Below are 9,957 nucleotides of genomic sequence, written 5' to 3' on the forward strand. Positions count from 1 at the left end.
TGTTGCTCCGGCCATCATAGCCAGAAGGGAAAGAATGAGCATGGTCCTGTCTCTGGGACGCCTCCTCACAGTCACGTTCTCATAGGCCACCAGAAGGAGCTGAAGGTGAAATAGAATATTCTGGAAATCAAAGGTGACAGTTTCTAGTTTCTCATTCAACTAGTTAGTCAATCCCCAGTAACAACTTAGCACCGACCACGTGCAGCACTGGCCCCTCTCTCCTGTCACGTCATGTCTCTCACGGCAGCCCCAGGGCAGGTCCTGAGCAAGTCTCACAGATGAGGAGACCGAGGCTTAGCCACAGGCATGGCCAAGCAGGGGCCCGGGCCCAGGGCTGGGGACGTGCCGACCCCACCCCACCCACCGTGTCACGCTCCTGAACTTCCGCCCCCTCTGGGTCGCCCGTGAGTCACGGCCCTTTCCTGTGACTCACAGACTCCGCTGTGGGAGGACTCCCAGGATGGGCCCTGCTGGGAGGAGGGCACCTTAGCGGTCAGCCTGCCTGCAGGTGACCTCCAGGGTCGCTGTGTGTCCCTGTGCCACGGAGGCTGGCTCCCCCACCAGGGGCACGTCCGCCGGGCCCTCTGGACAGCCCTGCTCTGGAGTGGGGACAGCTCCCCGCTGGCTGTCCCCAGGTCCAGGCTCAAGTCCGAGACCCAGCCCAGCAGTCCACAGCAGAAGCCCATGGTCCTCTCCCTGACCAGTAGACAGGCCACCTGCTCCAGCGCCCAGCCTGGGCCTGCTGGCCACGCCCCTCTGCCGGCTGGGGACACCCCAGGGACACCATCTGAGTCCAGGCCCGTCCCCGCTCCTCTGCTTCTGAAGCCTGTGGTCAGAAGCCAGGTGAAGGGACACCTAGCCTGGGTCTGCAGAGCCCTCGGGGACCCCAGCGCAGGGACACTGCCTCCCCAACCCGGGCAGCACCCACCCAGGAGCAAGAGCCGTAGACCCTGGGACCTGCGGACGGACTCCCGGCCAGGGCAGGTCGGCCGCCGCAGCGCATCCCCCCGCCTGGAGGGAGAGGTCCGGCGGCCGGCGTGATAAGTGGGCTCTGTGACCAAATAAGGCCATATTGCATTGGGCTGTTTATAGCAGCCTCGGCGGCCGCGGGCAGCTCAGGGCGTGCGTTCCCAGCACCCGGCGATGTCGAAGCCCGTCCTCTCCCGGCAGAAACAGCCATCTGTCAGTTTTAACACACACCGACAGACGGCCTGCCGGGTGACCTGGGCCAGCCCCCAGTCCCGGGACACAGAGCCGGCCCGCGGAGTCTCCGCTCTCCATCGCCAGGTGGGGGGCCCGGGCAGTGATTCCAGGGCTTGAGCAAAAGCAGAGCTTTCTGCAAAGGCACAGCCCGCAGCTCTGCTGGCACCGTGCCTTCTCCCCTGAGAACGCGAGGCTGCCGCTGGCCAAGACCCCGCCACCTTCCTACCCGACGGAACCTATAAAACGCGAGCCGCGGTGGCAGGGCTGGGTGCTGGCCGGGTGCTGGCTGGGTGCTGTCGTCGGCATTCACAATCAGACAAGAGTCAGTGTGGAACTGCTAAACAGAACCTCAGCTTCCGGCTGGGCACCCGCGGGGTTCTCCTAAGAAGGTCCCGCCCCGGGGACTCACACCAGCCAGGCCCGGACGCCCGGGGCCTGCACAGAGCACGCCAGAGCCGGAGGACGCGGATGCGCCAGGCGGGAAGACGGCCAGGCCAGTCCTGCACCTGTGTCCCCAGGAGCCCCTGCCCTCCAGGCCCCGGGTGACATTGCGGGGAGGCCCCTCCTCCCTGGAGGACAGCACCGCAGCCCACGGCCAGGCCTGCCGTCCCCAGGTCTGGCCCAGGGTGGCGCAATGTCAGTCTGATCCCACCTGAGTGAGGTGTCCCCGGGCCTGGGGACTTCCCGGAGCAGCGAGTCCCTGGTTGCTGGGCCCACCAGGCCGTGCCTCTGTGGCCCCACGACCTTGGCCAAGTCCCCCGGTCATCGCTGACCCCACAGGCGTTGACCCAGTGCCGGCTGCACACCCTGCACCCAGGGCTCTGGTCTTGGGAGCCCAGCCAGGGACATGAGAAGCAGCCGGCCCTGGCCACCCGCTACTGTGTGCGGGGGCCGGGACACCAGGTGTCACCTGTGTTCACCCCCCTGAGGCTCGTGACAGCCCCGCAGGCACTGCTGGCCTCCTCTGCTCCCCACGGGAGGTTGTGAGCAAGCCCGGGCAGTGGGAGTGGGTGCCCGGGGCCGCTGTGGGCAGCCTGAGCGGGCTGTGTTCTGGGGCCCCTCGTTTTCCAAGCAGAGCCACAGGATGGAGGTCCCTGGGTGCCTGACCCAAGGGTCACAGGCTCAGGTGGTCACAGGTCACCTGTGACCTCAGGCGAGGCTACGGGTGAGGCTGGGGGTGGCCCAGCCTCAGGGTCTGCTGGGATCCCTGGGAAGCGTCTCCGGGGTAATGATTAACCCACGAGAGCCACGGCCACCTCCTGCCACCTCCGCCACCTCTCACTTGCACCTTGTGGCCTCTGGACGCGGCCTCCCGAGAGCGCAGCGCAGGGTGCGATCCCGGCTCCCAACCGGCCGTCAGGGAGCAGGGGCGCCCCCAGGCCAGCGGGGCCCAGCAGAGGAGGTGGCCCTGCAGCCCCTGCTGACAAGTAAGGACACCACGGGACCAGGGGCCGATGGGGACAGGGGACTCCGCCCCAGCCAGCCAGCCCCGTCTGGTCTGCCTCTGAGCAGGGGAGGGGGCGAGGGCAGCAGTGCCAGGGGACGTGTCCACGCAGACAGCTCCCCAGTGGCCGAGGGCCTCGGGACATGGCACAAACCCGGGGTCCCTCGTCCCCCTCGACACAGGTGACGTCCAGATGCGTGAAGCTTCAGGACTTTGGTCTTGGGAGTCCAGAAGGGGGGAGGGCCACCGAGCAGCGTCAGGGCACTGTGGGCGTCCCGTGTGCAGGAGGACAGCCCTCAGGCCATGTGACCCCTGTCCTCATGGCCCGGTGTCCCCAGGGACACAGTCACCCCCACGGGTGGCGGCTCCACCTGCCGAGTCTCCAGGCTGGGACTGTCTCGTGGGTCCTCCGGGTCGGTCCTGGCGCCCAGAGCCCCTGGGCTGGGCCGTGCTGGGCCGCCGGAGTAGCTGCTGCCCATCTGGGCTCGCTGGGGACAGGGCCTCAGGGGTCCTTGCTCAGGGGAGGCAGGGGAGGGACGGTACGCCCAGGGCCCTGCAGGAGGCCGGCTCTCCCGCCAAGGCCGTGACCCCCGGGGCACAGGACAAAGCTGGGGCCCTCACTGGCCGGGGTGGGGCCGCGAGGGACCCCAGAGCCCCACGTGGGAGGAGACGCTGTCAGGGGGACTGAGAACCCAGAGATGCAGCCCCCACGGCCTGTCCACCCTCCAAAGCCCCCCTCCCTGGCTCAGATTCTGCGTCCAGCTTCCTTCTTGGGGGGCCCTGGGAGCTGGGACACCCTTCCTCTGGGGGACCGGCTGGAGGGCGGGGGCAGGGCAGGGGGTCTGAGGACAAGCTCCTCCCCGGTCTGGGGGGTGCTGGACATCAAGTCCAAGACTGTCCATCTGACTGGCCCGTCCCCTGGCTCTGTGTCTCCCGAGAGGACAGATGGTGGACGATGGCAGCTCCGGCCCAGGGAGCCCAGGGAGGAACAAGCGCCTCTGGCCCTCCAGCAGCGACTCAGAACCGCAGCTGGACGTCCTGGAGGACACCTCGGTCCCCAGGGAGGTCTGTGCCTCTGCTGGCCCCAGCTGGACTCCACAGGACGCTCCCTCTGCCTTGGGGCCCCTCGGGGACCTGCAGAGAGAGCGGGAAGGGCTCCTCTTGGCCCCTGGTGTGTCCTCAGCGCGTCCGAGTCCAGATGGGGGAGGGCCACCGAGCAGCGTCAGGGCGCTGTGACCGCAAGGACCTCAGGCCCCAGGAGGACGGCGGCTGGGCAAGGGAGGCCAAGCAGTCCTTGTCCTGGGTATGACCAGGGGGTCTCTCGGTAAGAAAAGGGTGAAGAATAGTATTGGGAGCGTCTGTCCCTGCCACAGGCTCAGGACAGAGCCCTGGTCCTGGGCTGGTGGCTCGGCTCCTCTCTGCCCTGGGGGCTGGCGGGGTCTCTGGCCTCTGGGGTGAGACTCCCTGCTCCACGCGGTTTGCCTCAGGGGTCTCCAGGTCTGGCGTGCCGCGCTCTGTGGGTCCCGGGTGCCCAGGGTGGAGCTGGCGTGTGGCCGGGTGCTGAGTGGCTGGTGACACTTGGGGCTTGAGCAGGGGGATTTGTGCAGGGGGCCGCCTGCTCTTTCCTCTCAGAATAACAACACCCCCGCCTTCCCCTTGGCCTCCTCCCCCGTCCTCCTCCTCCCTCTTCCCTCCTCCTCCTCCTTCTTCCCGAGGACCGGCCTCCTCTCTGGCCGCCTCCCCGTCTCGCTTCCTGGGACCTGGCTTTGGGGTGCAGGAGGAGCCCCGGGAGGCTGTGGCTGCTGTGCCCGTGGCCTTGATGCCCAGTGGAGGCCGGCCTCCCCGTGGCTCCCCGCTCCCGGCTCCTCAGAAGGGACTGCAGCGGGGTCCGGGGGCCGGCGCAGAGAGCGCACCCAAGACCTCGAGTCCCGACGGAGAGGAGGCCGAGGCCAGTCCGGAGACCGAGGGGCTGGAGCTCCCGGACACTGCTGTGCTTGGACCTGCTGGTCACCGCAGCCACCAAGGGCAGCGTGAGCTGGTGTGTCCGGTCTGAAGCTCTCCCTGTGGGTCAGGGCCGCCCCTCCCCGCCCTGGCCCGTGGGAGCCGCTGCCTGGCACGCAGCCGCCTGGCTCCCCGGTGGGAGCCGGGCACACACCTACTGTGCGTTCTGTTTCCCATGGACGCTGTCAGGTGCCCTAATTCACGTCCTAAGTGTGGTCCTGCCGGGCGGCCAGGCCATTCACCACCCACTGGTGCCCCGTTGTGCTTCGTATCTTGATAACGCATTTCTGTGAACGCGCCTTGCATCCGCGTTTACCCGGGCGTGCCTGAGACGTGAGTCATCGGTCCCGGGGGATCCCTGTCCCACAGCACTCCCCCAGGGTGAAACCACGTTATCTGTAAGAGACAGCTGCCCTCGGGGCCTTTGCACCGCTCTGGGATGATCTTCCCTGATACCTGCAGGACTACCCACCCGTTCAGAGCTCCACTGGGACTGCCTGTGCCTGGGGACACCCTCCTGGCCTGTCCACAGCATGCTGCCATTGTCTGTCCTCTGCTTCATTTTACAATTTACAGCCAGATGGGGTGGTGCACACCTGGATTCCTAACCATCAGGAGGCTGAGGCAGGGGGATTGCAGGTTTGAGGCCAGCCTCTGCAACTTAGTGACAACCTGCCTCAAAATAAGAAGCAGAGCTGGGTGCGGTGCCACCTCTGATCCCCGAGGCTCGGGAGGCTGAGGCAGGAGGATCCCTCGGAGCAGCAGACGGACAACGTCCAGAGCAGCAGAGACGTTTAAGGAGGACGTGTTTGTGGGGCTGGGGTGGAAACCAGGGGGCAAGGGCACCCCAGCCCCCAGCAGGCGCTGCTCCAAGGACACTTGGTCCTCACCTGGGACTGTGCAGGGTCATCCGAGGGCTCGGAGGTTTTTATTCCACTTTTCCCAGCGCTGTCCACTGGCCCCCAAAGACGGCTGCAGACAAGCTGCCCCGGGTAGGGCCACCGGCTCACACGCTGCAGCTCCGTCCTGGTCTGAAGGGTCGTCCTCCCTTCCCGGGGGGCACTTTGGCTGCTCCAAGGGAAACAGTTTTCTAACGTTTGCTCCCAGACCTTGGCAGGCGGTGGCAGGGGACCGGTTGGCCCCTGGCTTTGGTTTATGAGGTCACGTCCAGCGGGGGACAGGACGCTGACCTCACCCTCTAGTGTGGAGCCTCCTGGGCGCCCTGCCCGCTCGCTGCACAGACGGGACCGTGTCCACACGTCCCTCTACCCTCTGGCTGAGGCCCGCGTTGATGTCCCTTCCCCCGGGCCTGGTCTCCACAGCACGCAGACCCTGTCCTGGGCCCGTCCCCTGCCCGGCTGATAGGCGACTGTGTCACGTTAAGATGAGTCTCTAGGGCGGCCTTGGTCCCCAGGACGGGGCTTTATAAGAAGAGGCCATCGGGACACACACAGGGCCAAGTGCGGTCACAGCGGGGGACACGGTCAGAGACCTCGCGAGGAGCCAGCCCAGGGCACCTTGGTCCCCGCTCCCAGCCGCCAGGTGGTGGGGCGCGCACGCCTGCGGCGGGCACAGGCCTGCCCTGGGGCCAGCAGACGGGCGCTCTGAGGACGGAGCCCGAGGCACCCGGGCCCCTGAGCAGCACCAGGGCCACGTCAGCCAGCCCCAGCCCAGCCACAGAGCCGGAGCCGTGCCACATGGAGCGGGCGGGTGTCCTTGCCACCCACAAAAGTGGCCACCAGTGGCCGGGCCCTCCCAGAGCCCTCCCAGGGCCTCCCAGGGCTGGCCTGATCGCCCGATGTGCCGCCCACCAAGTAGAGGCCACTGAGTGCAGGCAGCTGAGCCGAGAGGCCCTGGGAGCAGGCGGCAGCGGGGGACCTCTCCAGGTGGCACACGTCACGGCCGACCCCGCTCCGGCTGCTGACAAAGGCCAGACTTGGAGGCCCGGCCAGCGGCCCCAGCAGGTCGCCGTCGGGAGGACTCTCGAGTGTCTGATGGAGACAGCGACTCCAGCCCCTGCCAGGGTGACCTGGGGACATGGACTAGCAGGACGGTCCCCAGGGGTGGCGAGCACCGCAGGCCTGTGCTACAGGAGCTGGCACTGCCCGCCGTGGGCGGGACGAGCTGGCTCTGGGCCTGCCGTGGCCTCGGGTTTCCCTCTCCTTCTCTGTCGGGGGGCCGGGGCGCCGTCTGGCCGCGAGAAGGAGGGCCGCGTGAGGGGCCGCCCACTGACGGGTGAGGGGAGGCGTCCCCAAGGGCTCTCGATGGCCGACGGCCCCGCAGGGGAGGCCAGCAGGCGGGGCCAGCGGAGCCTGCGGGCCCCGAGGGCGGCTTGACCCCTATCTTCTTTCCCTGGGAATCGCGTGGCCCAAACTCACAGGACGAGGGACAAGCTGCTCCCTTGCACCAAGAACCCGAGTGGCTGTGAGTCTGGCCCCGTTCTTGGAGGGTCGGGGCGCAGGCCCCGGAGGGCACGGAGGCGCTTCTTGGCCAAGCTCCTCGGACAGGCCCCGGGTCTGAGCGGCAGATGGGGGCTGACGGCCGCCCCTTCCTGCCTCTTGGTTTAAACTGGACTCGATGGGAGGCCGTCCGGCCAGGCCTCTTCCCGCTGCCTCCTGAGGGGCTGAAGTCTGAGAGCGCCCCTCCACCCTGGGGACACACCCGTGGCCACCAGGCATGGTCCCTAGAGGAGGGGCCTCCGTGGCGCCTCCCGGGCTCCGGCGTCTCAGAGACCCAGCTGGACCAGTGGGCGCCTGTTTGGCTGCCAGCGCCTTGGCGCCCACACTCCTCCTACCTGAGGAGCACGGCTGTGTTTTCTTTGTTGGCACGTGGACGTGGGCAAATATTTGCCCCATTAATTAGAATCCGTTTAACTCCCAGCACTTGGGCAGGACGGGCTGCCGAAGGGCCCTGGGGCTGCTAGATGTCAGCTGCACCTGGAAAGTTCCAGCGGTCACCCCCAGGCCTTTCACCTGCTGGTCCCTGCAAACGAGCAAACCAGCGTTGGAGGAGATGCCAGGGTGGGTGCCCAGGGCTCAGGCTGTCGTGCCCCGCGGCGGGGACTGATACGGTCTCCCCGGTGCCGCCCGAACCTTCTCGCTATTCCTGGTAATGGTGCGTCACCACCAGGACGTGGGGTCCCCGGGGCTCACTCCAAATTCCAGAGAGGTCAACGGAAAGTCGTAGGGAGCAGCAGAAAGAGTTCTAGAGTTTTCTAGGAAATGGTGGCACCAACTGGGCCTGTTGAGCCAGGTTCTGCCGTTCAGCAGCCCCGTGGGCTTGGGCAGGCCACCTGCTCCCGCGGTCTGTTCCCCAGGTGGTCAAGGGGTGGTCAAGGGGTGGGGGTTCCGCGTCCTGCAGCTGAGGTCAGGTATTCGGAAATGAAAGCGAAGGTTGGACTCTGGTGGCCTTGAGGTGCCCGAGATCTCGAGCCCCGGGCCATCTCCCTGCGTCTTAGAGGGGATGTATGGGGGCCACCATCACAGGGTCCCTCTGTGGAAGAAGCGGGAGAGACGGCTGTTCAAGCTTGGCCAGCACGGCGCCTCAGCAGGGGTGGCCCCAAAACTCTCGTCCAGAGGGTCCGAGTTGATGTGACGAGACCTCGGGGCATCAGGGACAGTCCGCCCTCGCTCCCTGGGGTCTTGGGAGGATGTCAAGGAAGGTCTCAGCTGGTGCCGGGAGGCCCCTCACCCTCTGCCCGGGCCCACAGGGTCGGGCTCCAGTCACCCAGGCAGAGCAGGGCGACCCTGGTCACCTGGTGCCTGTCTGAACTCTGGCCTTCGGTTCCGGTCTGCGATCCCTCCTTTCCCATTTCCACTGGTGACAAGGACAGGCACGCAGAACGCCACTCCCAGGAGGCCCCGGTCACCAGGCTGCAGACACAGAAAGTAGCTGTGGAGCCGGGGGCTGGGGGCAGGTGTCTCAAGGGGACTGAGGCCCAGGCCGGGGGTGAGGGAGCTCTGAAGGTGGGGTGCCCGGCGGGTGGACGGGCCTCCTGGGGGCTGTGCACTAAGCGTGTTCACAATGGTGACCTCTGTGTCAGGTGTCCCTTGAGATTTACAAATGAACCTTGAAACAGTGAGCTGGGTCCAAGGAAACTAGGAAGGAGTCGTGGGGTCACAGGCCGTGCCCATGCCAGGGAAGCGCCCGGTTGCCACCTCCCAGCATGTGCCAGGGCACCCTGCAGTCCAGGGCTGCATTGCCGTCACTTTGGCCACTTCAGGCCAGTGGCTTTACCTCTGTGAGCCTCCGTTTCCTACTCTGTGGAGTGGGGACAGAAGGGCACGTGCTGCGGGGGGTCCGGGCACAGATACAGTGCGTCGACTCCCACCAGCTGGACCAGAGCCCAGGAGCCTCGGTGTTCCCACAAAGGTGTCCAGGACTCCCACTTCCCGACCTTCCAGACGCAGGCCTCGCAGGCCTGTGGGCCCCACAGAGGCCCTCGGCACCCGGTGGAGGGCCATGGCTCAGCACGCCCTGCCTGGTACCAGCAGTGAGCAGCTGCCAGGAGCTGGGCGAGGGCATCCCCCAGCCCACTGCCGCCCCAGGCCCCCTTCCCCTCGCCTGCTCTACCTGGCCACTGAGCTCTCCACCCAGCTTCTGCAGGGCCCTCAGACCCTGTGGAGCCCCAGGCCCTGCAGGAGCATGGGCAGAACCTCTTCTTTCTTTTCAAAAGACCCCTGGGAAACACTCCAAAAGTCCACCAAGGAACAGGCACAGGTTGGAATATTATTTAGCCATAAAAAGAGAGAAGTCCAGCTCCGCACGGATAAACCTCAAAACACTGTGAAGAAGCCGGACACGAAGGCCCTGAAAGTAGGCGTCCACTGACACCAAGGTGCAGAATAGATCAATCCACCGAAATGGAGAGCGGGCCGGAGGTGGCCAGGGCAGGACAGCGCAGAGTGACGGCTTATTAAGTACAGCGTTTTCTTCCAGGTGACACAAACGTTTTGGAACGAGACCGAGTTGATGGCGGCACAGTGCTGGGAAGGTGTAAACGCTGGTGATCTGTTCCCTCTAAGATGGCAAATTGAATGTTATGTGATTCATATCAATTGAAAATTTCAAAAATAAAAACCTCAGCCCTGCTCGGTGCCGCCACTCAGCGCCCCCTCACCTGCCTGCTGCGCCCTGCCTTCAGCTCCCAGGCCCCCCAGCCCACCTCTGCCTGAGCCCACCGTTCCCGTCCCCCAGGACGGGGGCTGCTGCCAGCTCCATCTGCTCCCTGTGGAGGGCTCCATTCCCATTCCAGGTCCGGCCCAGCCAGGGAGGGGCCGATGGCAGAGCCTAGGGTCCTCCGGCAGGGC

General features: G+C 66.2%; 1 long non-coding RNA gene across 1 annotated transcript; it reads left to right on the top strand.

Annotated features, from left to right (window-relative positions):
• Nucleotides 1-2,458: 2,458 nt before the first annotated feature.
• Nucleotides 2,459-9,738, top strand: LOC144374495 (uncharacterized). The gene is made up of 3 exons (XR_013433873.1): nt 2,459-2,630; nt 3,586-3,971; nt 9,587-9,738. It is a non-coding gene; the product is annotated as an uncharacterized LOC144374495 (long non-coding RNA).
• Nucleotides 9,739-9,957: the final 219 nt, after the last annotated feature.

The sequence above is a fragment of the Ictidomys tridecemlineatus genome, unplaced genomic scaffold (assembly GCF_052094955.1).
Source record: "Ictidomys tridecemlineatus isolate mIctTri1 unplaced genomic scaffold, mIctTri1.hap1 Scaffold_7291, whole genome shotgun sequence".
NCBI classification, from domain to species: domain Eukaryota; kingdom Metazoa; phylum Chordata; class Mammalia; order Rodentia; family Sciuridae; genus Ictidomys; species Ictidomys tridecemlineatus.